The 22507-nt window shown below is 42.2% G+C and overlaps 1 protein-coding gene across 3 annotated transcripts in view; it reads right to left on the bottom strand.

The window, feature by feature from the left end:
• The window catches only part of aktip (akt interacting protein), a 35089-nt gene extending 14603 nt beyond the window's left edge, over positions 1 to 20486 (bottom strand). The window contains exon 1 of one of the 3 annotated variants that reach the window (XM_080187005.1): positions 20428 to 20486. The gene's annotated coding sequence lies outside the window, so the exon portion shown is untranslated. Of the gene's footprint in view, positions 1 to 19771; positions 20078 to 20368 lie in introns of those variants that run through there. The other 2 variants (XM_080187003.1, XM_080187004.1) reach the window with 2 other exon arrangements.
• Between the last annotated feature and the right edge of the window lie 2021 nt (positions 20487 to 22507).

Raw genomic sequence — 22507 nt, forward strand, 5'->3', positions numbered from 1 at the left:
AAAATCATTATTTGCTCTGAAGTTTCATGACAACACAAAAGAATAGAAGGAAACAGCCACTAATCACTTTCTCACTGTTACAAAAAACCTAGCATGCAGATGACGTGACCTGATGCTCCCCAGCCATTATACAGCCAACAAGCAGCAGAGTAGTCAACACCCAAGATCTCTCTGCCTTTCTTCTACCTCATTTCCAGGATAGAACATCCCACTTGACTTCACCAGATTTCTTTCCTCCTGCTCTGTCCTCCAAACTCACTCTTTGTTTCTGTTCCTATTTCATTATTACCTTTATTATTATTAACCTTTGTTATTTAAAATCATATCACCCTAGATTGCAGTGTTTTATTGTAATAACAGCATTCATCAGCTTTTCTAATGCGTGAAAACATTTATCAGATAGAAAGATTTAGGATGCACCAGCTGACATGCCATCACATCTCTATATTGGCTAAGGGATAGTCCCCTCAAGTAGAAGCTCAGCACTCCAAATATATCCCAACGTAGTCATCTGTCTCAGATCATAAGGTCAGATGTGGAGATGTGTGCTTTTGATTGCAGTGTTTATTTAACTCTACTCCAGACACGGTGCAGTGATTGGCACTGCTGCCTCACAACGTCAGGAAATTCCAGCCTCACGTGGAGTTTGCACATTCTCCCCATGTCTGCGTGGGTTTCATCCAAGTGCTCTGGTTTCCTCCCACACTCAAAGATGTGTGGGTTCAGTGGATTGGCCGTGTTAAATTGACCCTGGTGTCAGGGGATTAGCAGGGTAAATATGTAGGTTTGCAAAAATAGGATTGGGGTCAGTGCAAACTTGATGGGCTGAATGGCTTCTGCACTGCTGGGATACTACGGATTCTACGAAAATACAGTTAGACACCAGTAACATTCAAGCTTCGGCTGATATGAAACTAGTAATATTTGTGCCATAAGTGCTGGCCAATGACCATCTCCAGCAAGAGAGCATCTCACCAATTCCTCTTCATATTCAAACACATTATATTCACTGAATCCTCTTCCATTATCATTCTGGGGATCATCATTGGCCAGAAACTTAAGTCAACCATCCAAGTTTGAAAGTTTATTTATTAGTAATCACAAGTAGGCTTACACTAACACTGCAATGGAGTCACTGTGAAAAATCCCCTAATCACCACACTCCAATGCCTGTTCTGGTACAGTGCACCTGGAAGAAACCTACACAGACATGGGGAGAACATGCAGACTCCACACAGACAGTAACCCAAGCCAGGAATTGAAGCCAGGTCTCTTGCGCTGTGAAGCAGTGTTAACCACTGTGCCACCCATACTGTAATGGCTATAAAGCATGTCAAAAAGAGTATTCTGTAGTGATTCACCCCCTAATTTCCCAAAAACTATCTGCAATGTACAAGTTTAAGAATATGATGGAACACACTCCACATGCCTGGATGACATGGACACTCAAGAAGCTCAGATTAACGGCTACAAAGCTGCTTGCTTAATTGACACCTGAAGTACTACCCACTTTCCACTATCAGTGGTGCCAGAAGTACACTGTACACATTGCAGCTACTATTCACAAATGTGGCATCTCATTAAGGTGTCTTCAACAGCATCCTCCAAATCCATAGCCTCAGTCAAGAACATCACTACCTGCACAATCCCCTCCCAATCATTCCCTCTTTCAACTTGGAAATCTATTAGCCTTCCTTTATCGTCACAAGTCCTGAAAATCCCTCCCCAGTAGTACTATGGGTTGTACCTACTTCACAAGGATCATAACAATTCAAAGCAGCAGTTCACCATCAGCTTTGGAGGGTAATACATGCTGATCTTAGCAGTGATGCCCACATTCCACAGATAAGTTTAAAAACACAAATCACAAAATCTCCACACCACTCATTGTACAAACTGACATGCGAGAATATCAGAAAATGCTGGAAACATTCAACTCTATTTCCCTCTTTATGGATGCTAACGTTTCATGTCTGTAGCCTTTCATCACAACAGTTCCTGTTGTTTCCCATGCATCATTTTCTGGTAGTTTCCCATGCATCAAAGTAGTAAATTAACACTGGACATTTTCTATGGCTTTTATGCTCTTTCTTTAATGGGAAAGCCAAAAGAATACAGAGCATTCTTAACTGTAGCCAAAGCATGACATACATTTCATTCTTTGTCACCATTTATAAATGCAAAATATCTACCTGCATCCTCAATTTTAGAATCAGAGCAATAAATCCATTTGGTGCATCATGCCTGTGCTGGCTCTAAGAGTTAACCACTTAGTCCCACTCACTGCCTGCTTCAAGTATTTATCAAATTTCCTTTTAAAATTATTGAACCTACTTCCAACACTTTTTCACACAGTGCATTCTAGATCTTGGCTGTTAACTTCTGCAAACCATTTGAAACTTGTGACCCTGACTATTGACCCGTTTGCCACTGGAAACAATTGCTTTTAGTTACTCGGTCAAAACCATTAAATGATTTTGGACACACTGATTAAATATGCTCTTTGTTTTAGGGAAAACAACCCCAATTTTGCCAGTCTTTTCATGTAATTGAAGTCTATCAGAAAATCTCCTGAGTCTTGATTTATCTGCAGAACTATTTTTGATGCACCTTTACCCAATAGGACTCTATTCATTTCATTTTCCAATGTTTATCCACTAACATATTTACTAACTTTTCTGCCCGATGAATATCCTCTTCATATCCGACTTTTGTTTCTCTCCCCCCCACCGTCTGAGTGCCATCTTCAATTCTTTGTCAATCTTTTCTAGTTGCAATAACTTGTAACTGTTGCAATCCCATAGGATAAGATCCCAGGGTTTAAAACAATTAATTTTACTATAAACAGTCTTAGGTTACTTTACATTTTAAAATAGATACTGTTCTATTTTTCGTGAAAATTCACAGCGGAACCTCTCCTTTTCATTTATGATTTTGCTCAAGAGTCTTTGGCTAGGTACCAGGTTCTTGAAGATTAATTATTCACTTTCTTGGGACCACCTCCAAACCTTTCAACAGCTCCCTTAAGGTACAGGACTTTCCAATTTGACCTTTAACTTCACTTTACTACAGTGAATTTAAACAGAAAATTAGAACCTCTCTGGTCTGTAATTGCTGTATTCTCCTGGTTGCAGTTCTTGGCAAATCTTTTCCCTTTGCCTCTGGAACTGTTTTTCCTCCTTGTTAAGCAGTCTCTTGGGGGGTGGGGGTGGTGGTGGTGGTGGTGGTGGTGGGTGGGGGGAGGGTCAGGGAGTTGGTGTCAAGAATGAGTTGCTTCATACAAAAAAAAAGAGTTCTCAACTGACTAAAAAGAGTCCAATGAAACCAACAGTCTGTCACAGGTGAGGTAGATACCGGTTGGAGGATCAGGTGGGTGGGCTTCTGAGTCGCCACACACATACTGTTGATATTTGACTTTAGCTTGTTTTTGATGATAAAATGTTAGGTATTTAGCTTCTTCCTGGATGCTTCCACCTCCCCCCCTCCACTTAGAGTAGTCTTAAGTATTTTCTTCCTTTTTCCTTGAAATCTTCCCTCCCATTTTTTTTTAAAAACAGGTCAGTGCCCCAGTCTGTCTTTTCCTGATCATGCTCAATAAATGTCTTCATTCTCCACTGCACTTCATTTGTTATCTTTTCTGTCCAACAGATTATTTTCATTCTCCCCCACACCCACATTCCAAAGCTAGTTGGTAAATTGGTCTCCTCCTTCCATAAAGTCCACGTCTCATATCCGTACAACAAAATCACGCTCATTACTATTTAAAAATAGACTTTAAAATTGATATCAATACATTTATTGACAGGCATTACCTCCATGTTGAAACAGCAATGCTTGGAACAACAAATGCAATATACCTAAAGCAATACAAAATATCTGATACAAAAAACAGCTGGCTCACCAACTGTCACAAAAACTTTGTTGATGTTACCTGCAAGAGCATCTCAGTCTTGATTCACGTAGTGTATATTTTGATTTGATTTATTGTCACATGTACTAGTAGACAATAAAAAGTATTATTTCTTGTGCACTATACATACAAAGCATATTGTTCATAGAAAAGGAAAGGAGTGCACAGAATGTAGTGTTATAGTCAGGGCTAGGGTGTAGAGAAAGATCAGTTTAATATATGTAGGTCCATTCAAAAGTCTGACAGCAGCAGGAAAAAAGTTGTTCTCGAGTTGGTTGGTACGTGACCGCGAACTTTTGTATCTTTTTCCCCGATGGAAGAATGCATGTCCGGGGTGCATGGGGTCCTTAATCAAGATGGCTGCTTTGCCAAGGCAGCAGGAACTATAGACAGTGTTTGAGATAATTGAGGAAGAATGTACAACCCAGTGAGGAACAAGTTCAGTTGTCGTATAAATGAACATTTATTAAAGTAATAAAAACATTAATTTTCTATAGCCCCACTGATCTCTAGTAAACAATGTTTCTGATAAGACAATGTGCACCTCAAATTTCTCTGGAAGCCTGCTAATTTTGTGACTGTGCAAACTGCATCTCAGTATGCCTCTAGATGCCTGCTAATCACGTTACTTGTCTGCTATTTTTGTTTGTCTCAAGTTCACTTAACTTCCAAATTCCTAACATGTCCCCTCCCTCTTTTTAAAAGTGTAATATTTTCATTTGAAAGACCCTTTCATTTCTCAATCATTTCTTTTCTGTTCTACCTTATCAACCATTACAAAGATTTAGAGCATGCAGAAAAAGACATCCCAGAAAATTTACACCCTATGTTCACAGAAGTCTCTTTCATACTTCCAATAAAGCATCCACAATGACATTCTCGTTCATGGCTACATGAATGATTCTTAAATAGTTGTAACAGACTCCACTGGAATAACCTGGTGTTCTGAATGCAAAGATTTTCCCAGAAATTTGAGGGGATTATGGTCAGTATATAGGATTGTTTCTGCAGAATTACTACTGGCAACGTAAATCTCTAAATGTTGTAATGCCAGTACCAAGCTTAAAGTCTCTTTCTCATTGGGGGAATGCTTCTGTCGATGACAATCCAATTTCCTTGAGAAATGGCCTACAGCTTTCTCAATGCCAAGTTCTTCTTCCTGGAATAAGGCCCCTACAGTCAATGTCACTAGCATTTACAGCCAGTTCAAACTGCTCATCATAATTTGGTGCGGCTAACACTGGTTTTCAGCACCATTTTAAAGTGCTTAAATGTAATTTTGCAGTTGAAATGCTTGTTCTTCTTTAACAGCTCTGTGGGCAATGCCATCACACTGCTCAAGTTTGAGACAAATTTGCAATGGTTTCTGGGAATGAGCAGATTCTATGACATTTTTTGTTGTGGGTTCTGGAAAATCACAAACGGACTGCATTTTTGCTTTTCCTGGGACCATCTGACCATGTCCCGTGATGTGTCCCAGATATGAAATTTGGGCTTTAGCAAATTAGTTTTTTGCTGGATTCAGATGAGATTGGCTACTTTTAAGCATTCAAACAGTTCTAAGCAGTAAAAATGTTCTTCCTACCTTTGACTGAACACCACTAAATCAATGTATACTACAGTGACTTTGTCCTTCAGTAACTTTATTTGTGAGTCTCTGAAAAGTTGCAGATTCATTCTTCATCCCGAACAGCATAACTTTGCCTATAGCTCTTTAGCAAGTCTATGTGTCGAACTCTCTTGATATAATCTTCCAAATGTAAGATAGAAAATGAACATCTTTACTCTCCTCGTCATCCACACATAGCCTGCATATTCCTTCTGGCTTCAGCACCATCGCAATTTGAGTGCTCCAATTACTAGAACTTAATGCAATAATGTCATTCTGGAGCATGTGTTCAATTTCCTTCTGTACTTATGATAATATTTCTGGATTTAACCTACATGCATGTTCTTTTATCAGAACTATGTCCCCACATCTACATCATGCATGGCTGTTCCACACAATCAAGCTCCACAGATACATCTAAAGTTTCACATTTATTTGTTAGTGTCACAAGTAAACTTACATTCACAATGCAATGAAGTTAATGTGAAAATCCATGCTCTGGCGCCTATTCTGGTAGCCTGAGGGAGAATTTTAGCACGGCCAATGAACCTAACAAGCACGCTTTTCAGACTGCAGGAGGAAACTGGAGCACCCGGAGGAAACCCATACAGACACGAGGAGAGCGTGCAGACTCTGCACAGACAGTGACCCAAGCCGGAAATCAAACCCAGGTCCCTGGCACTGAGACAGCAGTGCTAACCACTGAGCCACCCTTATAGGACTGCAGTAACATTTTCCAATTCGCTCCAGCTCTTCCCTATAAAATAATCAGTTGTTTAAATTTTCCAGAATTTTCCCAAAATTCATTTGGATATTGAGAATGTCACTGCCAAATTTTAACCTTTGTCTCCCCATTTCATTACAACAATCTTATTCTCACCTTCATCTCCTGTACTAACATGTGATGGTCACCATTGTCTTAATGTTTGGTCCTTAACGGAAGAATTAGGAACAGGAATAAGCCATCTGGCCCTTCAAGCCCTATCATTCAATTAAGATCATGGCTGATCTTTTCATGGACTCAGCTACACTGACCCGCTTACTCACTATAACCCTTAATTCTTTTACTATTCAAAAATTTATCTATCCTTGCCTTAGAAACATTCAATGAGATGGCCCCAGCTGATTCACTGGCAGGGAATTCCATAGATTCATAACCCCTTGGGTGAAAAAGTTCCTCCTCAACTCAGCCCTAAGTCCACTCCCCCTTATTTTGAGGCTATGCCCCTTAGTTTTGGTTACACCCGCCACTTCCCTGCTTCTACCTTATCTATTCCCTTCATAATCTTGTATGTTCCTTTAAGATCTCCCCTCATACTTCCAAATTCCAATGAGTATAGCCCCAGTCTATTCAGGCTGTCCTCAATAGAACCCTCTCAACTCTGGAATCAACCTACTGAATCTCCCATATAACCCTCCAAAGGATACCAAAACTGTGCACAGTACTTTAGGTGCAGCCTCATCAGCACTTTACACAACTGCAACATAACCTCACTGTTTTTAAACTCCATCCCTCGAGCAATGAAGAACAAAATTCCATTTGCCTTAATTACCTGCTGCACCTGCAAACCAACTTTGAGAGATTCAGGCATAATTACACCCAGATCCCTCTGCACAGCAGCATGCTGCAATTTTTTAACCATTTAAATAGTCAATTTTGCTCTTATTCCTACCAAAATGGATGATCTCACATTCAACAACATTGTACTCCATCTGCCAGACCCCTGTCCACTCACACAGACTATCTATATTCCTTTGCACACTTTCAGCGTCCTCTGCACATTTCGCTCTGCCACATCTTAGTGTCATCTGTGAAATTTGACACTGCACTTCGTTCCCAACTCCAGATCATTGATATAAATCATAAACAATTGGGGTCCTGAGGCACATCACTAGCCACTGATTTCCAACCAGAAAAACACTCATTTACCCGCACTCTATTTTGCTAGCTAACCAACAGTTGACATAACATTCAGGAATACTCTGAGCTTCCAATGCTGAGTAGGCCATTTGATGTGTTTTAATTTGGAATCACCCTGCTATAATTCTATTTGTCTCATTTCCTTTGTCTGGTTCAGTTTGCTAAAGATCTATCAGATAACCTGATCTCATTTTCCTCATCCTGGGCTTACAACTCCTCTCTCCCTTATTTTCTGAGCCCATGACCTCAGCATTACACAATGAGGAAAAACCCCAGGCTGATCTGTCCGCAATTTCCATGTGGCTGGCTTCTCTATCACCTGTTCAACCACAGTAGGCATCACTACTATATTTGATATAACAGGGTCACAGACATGATGCAGGGGCGGGGGGGAGACAATCAAATTGTCTATACAGCACACAAGGAACAATATTTTTCACTGTGTACTAATACATGTTACAATAATAAATCAAAAATATAATTCCTAGAATGAACTGAATCCCTGCAATGGTCAATATTTCTACCATTCCTACAATCATTTCTGCCATCTTCAAGCTACTCAAGTTTTTTTTTAAACCAAAGGAACTTTTGTTTCACCATGAGTGCAGCTGACCAAAACCTCTTCCTTCAATATCCCTTCTGAACAACAAATACCTTTATCCCACAATATTACAGATTGACTCATATCTGGGTCTCTTAAAAAAATTTTAATATCTTACCTGTTCTAGTTTGCCCACAAGGAACTCCTTTGCACAGGATGCGAAGTCCATGTTAAAAATGTGCCACAAATCCACTCAAGGGCAACTAAGGAAAGGCAACAAATGTGTGCCTTTCCAGTACTGCATACATCCCAAAAGAACTTAGCTATAGCACTGGTATATGCCAGACAAAAAAAAATTATCCAGGTATGTCATGTCCAAAAGGATGGGAAAATTTAACCCAGCCAATTAGTCCCTTATCAGTTCACTTCTTTATTGTCTTTAATTTTATTTCCACCCCCACCATTCTTCCCCTATATTATCATCCCTTTGTTTCCTTTTTTCTCAATTTTACCTCTCTCCCAGGCATCTCCCCTCTCCCCCCACATTATCTGTCATAGCTTACCCTTTGATTTCAGCTTCTCTGCCATTTGGCTATTTACGCCTTCTATTCTCTCTATGGACAGCACCTCTTCACCTTTCCTCTTGTTTTTGTGGCTATGACACATCTGGACTTGAAACGTCAGCTCTTTTCTCTCCTTACAGATGCCAGGCTTGTTGAGATTTTCCAGCATTTTCTCTTTTGGCTATAAAGGATGTAAAGTTTGTACTTTTCCAAAATTCTGGAAAGGTCCCAGCAGATTAGAAATCATAGAAACCCTACAGTACAGAAAGAGGCCATTCAGCCCATCGAGTCTGCACCAACCATAATCCCACCCAGGCCCTACCCCCATATCCCTACATATTTACCCACTAATCCCTCTAACCAACGCATCTTAGGACACTAACAGCAATCTTTTTAGCATGGCCAATCAACCTAACCCGCATATCTTTGGACTGTGGGAGGAAACCGGAGCACCCTGAGGAAACCCACACCGACACGAATGAGGTGAATATGCAATCTCCACACAGACAGTGACCCAAGCCAGGAATCGAACACCAGTCCACTGGAGCTGTGAAGCAGCAGTGCTAACCATTGTGCTGCCCACAGTAACCCATGAACATAACACCCCTGTTAATATCTTAGTAGATATTAAGAGGATGTGTTGAAAATCATCAAGTTAGATAAGTCGTCAGGACCAGATGTACCCCAGGCTACCGTGGGAGGAGATTGCTGAGCCTCTGGCGATAATCTCTGCGTCATCAATGGAGACGGGGGAGGTTCCGGAGGATTGGAGAATTGCAGATGGTTCCTTTATTCAACAAAGGGAGTAGAGATAGCCCAGGAAATTATAGACTAGTGAGTCTAACCTCAGTGGTTGGTAAGCTGATGGAGAAGATCCTGAGAGGCAGGATTTATGAACATTTGGAGAGGTATAGTATGATCAAAAATAGTCAGCACGGCTTTGTCAAAGGCAGATCATACCTTACGAGCCAGACTGAATTTTTTGAGGATGTATCAAAACGCATTGAAGAAAGAGCAGTAGATGTAGTATGTATGGACTTCAACAAGGCGTTTGATAAGGTGCCCCATGCAAGGCTTATTGAGAAAGTGAGAGGGCATGGGATCCAAGGGGACATTGCTTTGTGGATTCAGAACTGGCTTGCCCACAGGAGTGGTTGTAGATAGTTTTTTCTCCTGCTTGGAGGTCTGACACCAGTGGAGTGCCTCAGGGATCTGTTCTGGGACCCTTGCTCTTTGTGATTTTCATAAATTAGCTGGATGAAGGATTGGAGGGATGGGTTGGTAAGTTTACTGATGACACAAAGGTTGGAGGTGTTGTGGATAGTGTGGAGATGTCAGAAGTTGCAGTGAGACATTATATGATGCAAGACTGGGCGGAGAATTGGCAGATGGAGTTCTACCCAGATAAGCATGTGGTGATTCATTTTGGCAGGTCAAATAGGATGACAGAATATAATATTAAGGGTATGACTCTTGGCAGTGTGGAAGATCAGAAGGATCTTGGGGTCTGGGTTCACAGGATGCTCAAAGCAGCTTCGCAGGTAGAGGCTGTGGTTAAGGCAGCGTATGGTGTACTAGCATTCATCAATCAAGGAATTCAGTTTAAGAGTCAGGAGATAATGTTGCAGCTATATATCTGACCTGGTCAGACCCCACTTGGAGTACTGTGCTCAGTTTTGGTGGCATCATTACAGAAAGGATGTGGAAGCCATAGAAAGGGTGCAGGGGAGATTTACAAGGATGTTGCCTGGATTGGCTGGCATGCCTTACAAGGATAGGTTGAGTGAGCTCGGTCTTTGCTTCTTAGAGAGATGATGAGGGGTGACCTGAGAGGGGAACAAGATGTTGAGAGGTATTGATCGAGTGGATGCTCAAGAGGCTTTTTCCCAGGGCTTGAACAGTTGCCACAAGAGGACACAGGCTTAGGGTGCTGGGGATTAGGTACAAAGGAGATATCAGGGGTAAGTTTTTCACCCAGACGGTGGTGGGTGCATGGAATCGGCTGCCGGCAATGGTGGTGGAAGCAGATTCGATAGGGTCTTTTAAGAATCTTTTAGTTAAGTACATGGAATTTAGTAAGATAGAGGGTTATAGGTAAGCCTAGTAGGGACGGACATGTTTGGTGCAACTTGTGGGCCCAAGGGCCTGTTTTGTGCTGTACTTTTTCTATGTTTCTATGTTTTTCTATATTTCTAAGAAAGATGGGAGACAAAATAGACAGATAACCTATTGTCTTTTATTGGAAAAATGCTAGAATTCATAGTGGCTCACACTGCTGCCTCAGTGCCAGAGACCCAGGTTCAATTCTGGCCTGAGATGACTATGTGGAGTTTGCACAGTCTCCCCGTGTCTGTGTGGATTTCCTCTGGGTCCTCCGGTTTCCTTCCACAGTACAAAGATGTGCTGGTTAGGTTGATTGGCCATGCTAAATTGCCCCTTAGTGTTCCAAGATGGGTAGGTTAGGGGGATCAGCAAGGTAAATATGTGGGGTTATGGAGATAGGGGCTGCATGGGATTGTTGTCAGTGCTGGCTTGATGGGCCGAATGGCCTCTTTCTACACTGTAGGCATTGTATGATTAGGTGGCAGTAGGAAATTTAGAGAATCATAAGTCAGAGTCAACATGATTCTGTTAAAGGGAAATGTTCAGCAAATTTATTAGAGTTGAGGATGTAGCAAGCAGGATGGATTTCCAAAAGGTGTTTAATAAGATGCCACATAAAAGCTACTACACATGATAAGATCTTATGATATTAGCATGAAAAAGGGACTACCCAACAGGAAACAGTTTTTCTTTAAATAAATTTTAAACAGTTCTTCCGAGCAGACACTTCCCAAATCTGTAGTAGTTTAGCACTCTCCAAAGTAACATCCAAACAAGCCCCTTAGTGTCGTCAAAAAAGAGGGAAAAAAGTTGGTGCGTGGGTCATTTTCAGGATAGCAAACCATAATTAAAGAGGGATCAGTGCCAGGCTTCATCTATTTGCAATCTATAATGATTTGGGTCTCATGGACTGAGCTGTATTGTAGCCAAATTTGAAGATACAAAGATAGTACCTTCCTCACAAATGTACTTTCCAACCTTCTTTCCAAGAATATTCTGTGAGAGAGATAAATTGAGTAGGCAAAGTTTTGGCAAATGTGGGAAAATGAAAGGAAGAATTTTAAAATAAGAGTATTTGAGATGCTTAAGAGTGCTATATTACAGAAAGATCAGAGTGCCCTTGTACATGAATTAAAATCAGGATGCAGTAAATAATTAGGATGATAAACACGATGTTGGCAGCCTCTACTGCAAAGGAATTACAGTGTAAAAGCAGAGAAATTTTGTTTCAAGTGTACAGAGAATTGGTGAGACCATATCTGGAGTAGAGTATACAATTTGATCACCTTACTTGAGGCGCATACTTGCATTCGAATTAGTGCAGAAAAGATTTGCCAAGCTGATTCTGGGACAAGGGGTTTGTTTAATGAGGCAAGGCTTGGGTCGAGACTATAATCACTGGATTTGCACAAGAATGAGAAGTGAGTTTACTGAAACACATGATTCGGAGAGGGTTTGACAGGATCGATGCTGAGAGGCTGTTCCTTCATGAGGAAACCTAGAACTAGGGATCACAGTATAAAAATAAGGGGTCTCCTATTTAACAATCCTACAGAGCAGGAGGCAGCCATTCAGCCCATTGTGGCTGCATCAACCACAGTTCCACCCAGGCCTTATCCCCATAACCCCATGTACTTACCCTAGTTAGTGTCAGGGGGACTAAGAGGCAATTTCACATGGCCAATCCACCTAACCCACACATCTTTGGACTATGGGAGGAAACCCATACAGACAGAGGGAGAACGTGCAAACTCCACACAGACAGTGACCCGAATCTGGAAGCAAAGCCAGGTGGCTGTTGCTGTGAGGCAGCAGTGTTAACTAATGTGCCACCATGCCACCTGGAGGGCAATGCAAGGTGCCACTGGGCATTGCCACTTTGCACCTTGGGCAGTGCCAGGGGGCCAGGTTGGCACTGACAAGCAAGAATTTCTTCTCCCAGTCATTACCCTGTGAAACTCTCTTCCCCAGTAACAGTAGGGGATAAGTGACTGAATATATTCAAGGTTGAATTAATGGGGGGGGCGGTGGGGGAAGAGGCAGGTGGAGAGAAAATATCAAGGCCACAATCAGAGCAACCACGCACAACAGAAAAGTTGTGAGGGGCTAAATGGCCAATCCTGCAGCTATTTCTTATGTTCTAACTATTTCACTGTTCCTTTGCTATCGCTGGATCAAAATCCTGGAACTTCATCCCCATCAGCACTATGGGTGGACCTAGCGGTTCAAGGTAGCAGCTCACCACCACCTCCTCAAGGGCAATCAGGGACTGCCAAAGACTGGCCTTTCCAGTGATGCACACCCCTTGTTAAAAAATAAAAAAGCAAAAACACAAGCAGAAGAATTGGCTTCAATGTCTCGTCATTGGGGAAAAGAGAAAAAAAAGGTTAGACAGGATTCCCATTCCTGAATGTTGTCCAATGATTCAAACTGGGATGTATTATTTAGAAAGACTGGACTTCCTTCTGTTGATGTCTCTTGTGGTTTGAATGCTCTACGACTTTACCAACATTTGCCTGAACTCACATGAAGATTAAAAATTATGGATAGAATTGCCAGCACCTTTGGAACTATAGTCAATAGGTGGAATTCTCCCAAAAAAATTCTAAGTGCCGAATGTGTAGAAAACTGCAGTAAATACCACGTTTTTTTTCCTCAAAATAAATCTCCCACTCTGTGCCGTGCAGAATGCAACAGCATTTAATCTCATTAAAAATCTGTGGACAGGGCCTATTCTCACTGGAGGGGCCAGCAACACAGCACTGAGATCAGTGCACGTGCAGCAAATTTGGCCCCTTGATTACTGGCCAGCCCCACATCACTGGCCATGCAACCCACTCCCTGATCATTGGGTTCCTGGGCATGTCTGGGCCAGCCCTGACTCAACATCTCCCCGTGGAATCCTGATTTCCTCCCCACCCACCCAACTGCCATCCTGCAGTCCCTTGCAGGCAGTACCAATGTGCCCCTGGACATTGCCCCTTGGCCAGGCTGGTACTGCCAAGCTAGGGAACACCCCCCCATGACCCACAACCTCCTGGAGGACCTCCTTTCAGTCCAGTGGGGTTGAGCCGCCAGCTCCCCACTAGTGGGGAGCTGTTGTAAACCCCACTGGAGTGAACCATTCCTGGCCGGGGGGTAAAGAGAAAGAGTAGCTATGGGCCCAGAGAGTTCAGTCCCAGACCCGCGAATCAGATGGAAATGCTGATTTACATAGTTATTCAGCTCCATGCCAATTTGTGGTGTGGAGCTGATGATGCCGGAAACGTGTGGAGGCTGTGGTGTTCAGCAGGAAGACCACTACACAGCCTTCGCTTATGTCTCCCAGCCCACCGCGCTACTTTAGCAGGAATCACCCCAAGTATCTTCCGGAAGTACCAGTAAGGTAACAATCTATGAACTGTTTCCTCATACAGCATTATCATGTTGTTCCAATCCCATGATGTAGGGTCATTTTAAGATATTTTGCCCATGCTAAATAGCAGTTATTTCCAAAACACTGGACTACTGTTAGCTTCATTGTAAATTATGTGAGTCAGCAGTTTAACAGTCTGTCACCCTTCCACTGTAGATTGTGTGTAATAGTGGAATTGGATTGCGAGAAGTAGCAATCCATTTCCCAGCATCAGCAGCAACTATCCGGCAAACATTCGTGGTATAAAAAGAACTAGGACAAACATGCATAATCTGGTCGCAGGTTGTAAAACTGGCACACAGCTACAAAATAGTATAAGATTTAGTCAATGGTAGACAATTTTTTTGACAAGAGAATTATTAAAATCAAGCCTGATTTAAACACCTATATGCTCAGATTGTTTCAAGTACAGAACTATTTTTGCATAGAATAATAACAGAACTTGCCTTAAGTATCAAACAGAATTTTTTTTAAGTGCACTGTCACAGATTGCAGGCTTACACACAATTTTGCCCAATCATATTTAGAATTGAACAATATATTGCATCAAAATTGAATAAGGAACAGAGATGATTACCATTCATAAACCAAATCAGGAACGCATGCATTTAAATTGCTAGTGTAAGCATTGTTGGACCAAGAGCAACGGCACAGGTGTGAACAGTGCACGATGCAGCAAACTGCTATTAACCTCAGCGAGCCAGCAGCACCCTGTTCCAGGCATGGCCAAATGAAAAAAAGGACACAAACATCTCGGAGCAAAAAGGAGTTGAAATCTGATCTCAGGTTTCAGTGTTACAACATTCACATCTCAATTATTTATATAATTAGATAATGTTCACTGTTAGTAAAGTTCCTACGTTAGTTATATTGCAACACATCAGCACAGCTCTACATAACCCAAGGCGCCTTCACACAAGCCAAGTTTGAAGACAGACTAAGACAGGCTGCAAAACGCTCCGAAATATTTCAATAATTTGAAGTAATGAGAAATCAATACCATACTGTTGCCATATCCAAAATTAAACTATTTTAAAAACACTACTGCTCAACAGCATCTCACCAAATGATCGACTGCAGAATCCCTTCTCATGCAAGAATCCAAAGTTTCTAACTTAATGTCTGGCTTTGACATTAAATTTAAACCACAGGAAAGCAAATTAACTTCCATTGCTAAATGAAGCTATGAGGCTTGCTAAAAGCACATTTGTGCAATTGCACAATGAGCGTGCAATATCAGAGTGAACTGGCAGAGTCTGGCACTTGCCAAAAACTTGGACATTTTTGAAGCAACATCACTTGCAAAAACTGAAAACTGAAGCCCTAAACTGAAAATTAGGACCTACTTATATATCACACAATTAATAACCCCAGCCTACAAATTCAACATCACATTCAAATGTGCACTTGTTAGGAGAAATAGAGACAGGGAACTGTTTTGAACCATCAGGCATGTCCACTTGTATTTTGGATACAGTTAAACAATGAGCTATCATGTGGTAAAAGCAACAAAATGCTATTTCTCAGAATGGGATAGAAGGCTTTCAAGTTTCTTTTATCTTAGTGTACTACCGTTATGCAACAGCCGACTTGCTCCAAGTCCCACCAAAGCTACTCAAGAGCCATCTAAGGCTAATCAGATGGCATGGTGGCACAGTGATTAGCACTGCTGCCTCAAAAGCACCAGACACCCAGGTTCCATTCCCAGCTTGGGTCACTGTGTGTGGAATCTACACATTTTCCATGTCTGCGTGAGTTTCCTCCAAGTGCTCCAGTTTCCTCCCACAGTCCAAAGATGTGCAGGTTAGATGGATTGGTAATGCAAAATTGCCCCTTCATGTCAGGGGGAACAGCTCGGGTAAACACATGGGGTTATGGGGACAGGGCTTGGGTGGAATTTGTGATCGGTGCAGAATCAATGGTCCGAACGAAGAGCAATTTAATGATTTAATTTGCACATCTGCAATTGGAATAGCCAAGTGACTATCCATTTAAACTTTATTACACTCTCAGAAGAGATCAGTAACATTTTGTTTACATCAGTATAAACATCATCAGTGATAAACTGTAACAAAGTCAAAACGTTTTTAATCAGCTGGCAGTTCCAAATGTTCTTGGTGTATCAAAATAATTACATCTTTGAATACTGCCATCAACAATTCTACTTGCTCAGTTGTTCAGGGTTACGAAGAATTGTCCTGAGTCCAATATAATCAAAGGGCACACGTTGCATTCCATTTAAAGCAAGTCCTTGTCACTCTTAGTTTTCTATTACATAAATTAAACAAAACCAACATGATATCTGGAACACCCACACAATCTTGAATGGCAACAAAAGAACTTTAAATTACAAGCACTTTTACACTTCTTGCTCCTGTAATTCTGTTGGCAAGATATGGAGGTTGCTTTCCATAATGCAAACTTGGTCAGCTGCCACTTGAACATCATTCCTCCACTATCTAAGCTGCAAAGGTAGCAAGTGCAATTCTTAGAAATTTCAAGATCTGGGTTAGTTACAAAATGACTAAATGTAGCTTCACTGTGTAGTTTAAACATTATAACTTCTTTTATTCAAAAACAATGACAGTATGCTACATTCTATCTAGTTTGTTGAAATCTAGTTGCAGTGTAATAGCTAAAAAACTGTTGTTCTAATGATGTGCACAGTAAAGTTTCTTCTTTTCCACATCCTTTCTCTCCCAGAAGAAAATTAACAATTGAGAATGAGTAAGAATTGGCTGCTCACATTCTCACTTTAGAAATGAGAGAAATGGTCAAAAAAAAATCCAATCACCTACTATGGATGTCAGGCTTTACACAGTGCCCAGCTCCAGGGACTAGACTACAAATTCAGGTGATATTTCAGCACAGTGCTGTCTTCTGCAAAAAGATATTAAACTATCTTTCCTCTCAGACAGACAAAGAGTCTGAGAGAACTACTTAAAGTTACAGGACGGGAGGTGGTGGTGGTTCCTGGCGTCTCTATTCCTCAGTGAGCATCAGATTATCACATCAGTATTTCATTGATATTTGTGCAACCTGGTTGTCACGTTTCTTCACAATGGTAACTATAATTCAGAACTTTATTGTGGTATAGCATTTTTAAACACCCAAGGTCCTGAAAGGTCTTATATAACTGAAAATCTGTTCCTTCCTTGATTTTCTCTCACCCATGGCACTCGTGTCTTCTGCTATATGCTTTCCAAACTCTGCAATTTATTATGTAAATCTCTCCATTCCACCATGCCCACTAAAGTTCTGTAACGCACAACTGTTTTGATGGATGGCAGGTTTGAAGGTACTTCAGTGATTATATATTTTGCATGCACAATAATCAAACATTATCGCAGTCCAGCTAATCACTAATATTAGTGACAGTAACTTTTAGCAATTGTGAAAGAACCAATCAATGCAACACAATGGTTAATACTTAAATTTAAGGACATTGCAAATTATTAATCCTATTTTCAGTTTAGATAAGCATTAATACATTCAACTGATGGACTTAATAGTTGCCTTTTGTGCCATACTGAGAACCAATGCGGCACAGTGGTTAGCACTGCTGCCTCACAGCATCACAGACCCAGCTTCAATTCCCAGCTTGGATCACTGTGAGGAGTCTGCACACTTTTCCCATGTCTGTGTGGGTTTCCTCCAGGTGCTCCAGTTTTCTCCCACAGTCCAAAAGACGTGCTGGTTAGCTGCACCTGCCATGCTAAATTCTCCCTCAGTGTATTGCAATAGGCACTGGAGTGTGGCAACTAGGGGATTTTCACTGCAACTTCATTGCAGTGTTAATGTATGCCTACTTGTGACACCAATCAATAAACTAACTACTATATGATTCAGATTAAGGATACAAATTTCAAATTGCACCCATACTGGAAACAAGCATTACGGGCAACAACCTAATCCATTACATGTAAAATTGGAAAGCATATTTACAGCCTAAAAGCATGCACCCTCAAATCTGACAACAGCCCCCTGGCCCTGCATTCAACCCTGGAACATCTAGATAACAAGGGTGGTTATGCCAGACTCCTATTTAACAACTACAACACAGTCTTCAACACTATTATTCCTACAAAAATCATCTCCATATTCCAAGGTCTGGGCCTCGGTTCTCCTCTCTGACTGCATTCTATACTTCCTAACCCACAACCGCAATCAGTAAGGATAGGAAATGACATCTCCTCCACCATCACCCTCAACATCAGTGTCCCCTCTTAGGCTATGTCCTCAGAACCTTGCTATACTCCTTATACACCTATGACTGTGTGGCCAAATTCCCCTCCAAATTGACTTTCAAATTTGCTAATGACACCATCACAGTGGGTCAGATCTCAAACAATGACGAGACGAAGTACAGGAAAGAGATAAAGCCTGGTGAACTGGTGCAACGACAATAATCTCTCCCTCAAATGTCAACAAAAGAGATAGTCATTGACTTCAGAAAGTAGCGGCACAGTAGCACAGTGGTTAGCACTGCTGCTTCACAGCTCCAGGGACCTGGGTTCGATTCCCGGCTCAGGTTACCGTTTGTGTGGAGTTTGCACATTCTCCTTGTGTCTGCATGGGTTTCCTCTGGGTGCTCCGGTTTCCTCCCACAGTCCAAAGATGTGTGGGTTAGGTTGATTGGCCATGCTAAAATTGCCCCTTAGTGTCCTGGGATGTGTAGGTTAGAGGGATTAGCGGGTAAACGTGCAGGGATATGGGGATAGGGCCTGGGTGGGATTGCGGTCAATGCAGTCGATGGGCCGAAGGGCCTGTTTCTGCACTGTAGGGTTCTATGTTCTAGTGGAGAACGTGCCCCTGTCTACGTCAATGGGGATAAAGTAGAAATGGTCAAGAGCTTCAGGTTTTTGGGTGTCCAGATCACCAACCCGCCCTGGTCCCTCCATGCCGACACTACGGTTAAGAAAGCCCACATTGCCTCTACTTTCTCAGAAGACTAAAGAAATTTGGCATGTCCATTGCAATACTCACCAACTTTTACAGATGCACTACAGAAAGCATTCTTTCTGCTGCATCACAGCTTGGTTTGGCCACTGCTCTGCCCAAGACCTCAACAGAGGATCATGAGTGAAGCCCAAACTGTCACGCAAATCAGCCTCCCAACCATTGCCACTATCTACACCCTGTTGCCTCAGAAAAGCAGTCAGCATAATCGAGGACCCCATGCACCCCAGACATTCTCTCTTCCAGCTTCTTCTGTCAGGGAAGAGATACAAATGTCTTGAGTCACAAACCAACCAACACAAAAACAGCTTCCTCCCTACTGCCATCAGACTTCTGAATGGACCTATCGCACAATTAATAATTCACTACACCCTAGCTATGACTGTAACACTACATTCTGCACCCTCCTTTCCTTCTCTATGTACAGCATGATGTCTGTACAGAATACAAGAAACATTACTTTTCACTGTATACTAATACAGATAACAATAATAAATTAAATACAACATTAGGAATAGTTGGAGAGAAGTAAATTTCACAGTTCAGACCAAATAAGAATAAAAATACTTTTGGAGAAGCTACCCAACAACAAATGTAATTCTCCCTTCGCACTCATATAAGCAAAGAAAACACTCAGGACTGAAGCAGGTTTCACAACAACATAACTTCTAGAAATTACATGTAACCGTTGAAATTTGGCATTTAAATATTCAACAAAGAGGTCAGCAGTTCATTCAGCATAAAACCTACCTCTTGGACCAACCTTCGAGTGACCTGACCTAAAATCGCTAAGGCGCTCAGTCAGATTTTTCCTGATACTATAAAAGGGCCTGGGCAAGTTTTTAAATGACATGAAAGGCTCCAATTCAATGCAAGTCGCCGTCAGGCTCAGGCTGTAAAGCCCTAAGGATCCACAGATCTGGACTACCCCAATGAAGGTGAGGGAGAGAGGGTACTACACCCAGATGGGTATAGTGGCAGCTCCGGTGTAAGGCCCTGGGCAGAGGGTCAGATATGTCTCGCGCTCTCTGCACCTGCCCTCCGCCCGACTCCAGTGGGCAGGCGCGCAGACTCACCGTCTTCACACCTCAAAGCCCCGCCCCCAGATAACACCGATTGGACAGACCAACCCAGACGTCAACAATGGGCGATCAGACAATTGGCTCGAATTGCTGTCAGTCAATTTAGAAATGGAGGAGGGGCACCTGCCCGCCCCTTTCCCACGGCCGCCACCGCTCCCCTTTCCCAAGAGCGACAACAACAAACCGCCGCCAGCCCCCCTTTCCCGTGTGGGGACAAACCGCCAACCGTCGGCGGACAAATTTACAACGCCTCTCTCATACACACCTGGAAATGTCTAGCCGGAGGGCAACAATGCCCTGAGCCGGAGACACTGCACTCCTTACCCTGTTAGTACCCCACGCCACAGACTCGCCAGCATCCTCAGTCGGAGCCAAGCCGGAAGGCCCGCCCCTTTCTTTCTGATTGGTCTTGCTGCGCACGGAATTTTACTCAATGATTGGCCGGGTGACCTGTCAATAATTCTGCGTCACAGCGTCCCTTCCCCCCTTGGGGCGGGGGAAACGTGTTGTGTCACCTGACCCCGGTTGTCATGCACGCCATCTTTGACTTCCAATAAACAATGCTGGCGCCACCTGATGGTACCCAGGAGAATAACAGTTTGAAGCAAATACAACAGTAGGCAAACCTCCCACCAAATCTTGGTCATAGTGACCCTACAGTCCAGAAGGGGGCCATTCTATCCATCAAGCTTGCACCGACAACAGGCCCTCCCTATCACGTTAACCACACGTAATTACAGTACTAATCCCCCTGGCACAAAGGGGCAATTTATCATGGCCAATCAACCTAACTACACATCTTGGGGGAAAACTGGAGCACACTGTAGGAAACCCATGCAGACACAGGGAGGACATGCAAACTTCATTCTGACAGACACCCTAGGCCTGAAATGAACCCAGGTCCCTGGTGCTGTGAGGCAGCGCTACTAACCGCTGTGTCACCACACCCTTAAAATATCTTTCCATTTAAGGAAAATGCAACAATAAACCCTAGCCTAGTTGAGCAAAATCTCAGTTAGCTCACGCTGGATCTTTGTGCTCCACCTGCAGTCAAAATATGAGGTAATAGTCAACTGAAAGCTAGATTCTTGTGCTGAGAAGGCTCAAGGGCAGCCATCCAATTCAAGCTTAGCAACATTCCTGCATAGTTCAGGCCAATAGCCACTCATTGAAGTTTAGAAGAATGAAAAGAGATTTGATTGAAAAATTTAAGATCTGCGAGGGGTTGACAAAGGAGATGCTGTTAGGTGGTTTAATAGTCGAGGGAAGTAGAACTAAAGGGCGCGATTTAAAAATAAGATGGAGATGAGGAATTTCTTCTCTTAGAGGGCTATTAAATCTTTGGAATTCTCTTCCACAAAGAGCAATTGGGGCTGGGGCATTGACTATTTCAAACCTGTACTGGTCAAATTTTTGATTGATAAGGGACAGGCAGGGAAGTGGAGTTAAGGTCGTAATCAGATCAACCATGATCTTATTGAATGGTGGGGAAAGCTCATTCTGGACTTACGTATGAAAACATTAAGCCATTGTGATGAGTTTCTCAGGGCAACTTGATTTCTGCACCTCTCAGGTCAGCAAATGATGTTGATGTCCATGTTCTATTCTTGGCATTTATCCTGAAGCTGTCTAATTGCTGTCATGCTCAATACAGAGACAGTATATTATGAACTTTCAGTCAAATGTTTTGAAAAATTGGAATGACTGTTGCATATCTTATGACATTTCAGCTACAGGCAGAACTCAGTATCAAGGAAATATCTAAATAAATATGGACATTCACCGCCACTTAGGAATTCACACATCTTTTTGTTTAAGGCTGGACCAACACAAAAGGACTAAAGCATTTCCAAACTGACTGCCTCTATGCTTCATGCTTAACAGAAGGGAAAGTTGAAATTTCAATGTGGCAGACGGAAATGAATGAACACTATCAACGTTCTATTGTATTAAGATGATTTTCCCCATCTAAACTAGACTAGGTGAATCTCAAAGCTGTTAAACCACAACATATGTTGTTCAATCTATGTGAATAACACCCAGTTATTTGGAACAGATTTCAAACTTGTGAACAGTCACATGGTGGAACCGCCATGTTCTCTTGGACTGCTTAGAGGAACAACTGGCAACTGTTACTGTTAGAACCACCGAAGCCAATAAAACCATCAGTTCAGACAGTCTGTGAATCAGACATAGAAAAAAGCTGCATGATTTTAGGCAACCGAAGTACAGAGCCTGTTTGAGTTCAAGTTCACTTGAAAATCAACCTCCTAGAAATTTGACTACAAGAAATCTCACAACCTGCTCTCAGCTCTTCATTTTATAAGACCATCACTTCAACTTTAAGGCATCAACTTCATTCTAGAAACCAGCCCTGCTAGTGGGAGACCAAAGTTCGTAAATC

The sequence above is a fragment of the Carcharhinus amblyrhynchos genome, chromosome 4 (assembly GCF_965287045.1).
Source record: "Carcharhinus amblyrhynchos chromosome 4, sCarAmb.v2.hapA, whole genome shotgun sequence".
In the NCBI taxonomy this organism is placed as follows: Eukaryota; Metazoa; Chordata; class Chondrichthyes; order Carcharhiniformes; family Carcharhinidae; genus Carcharhinus; species Carcharhinus amblyrhynchos.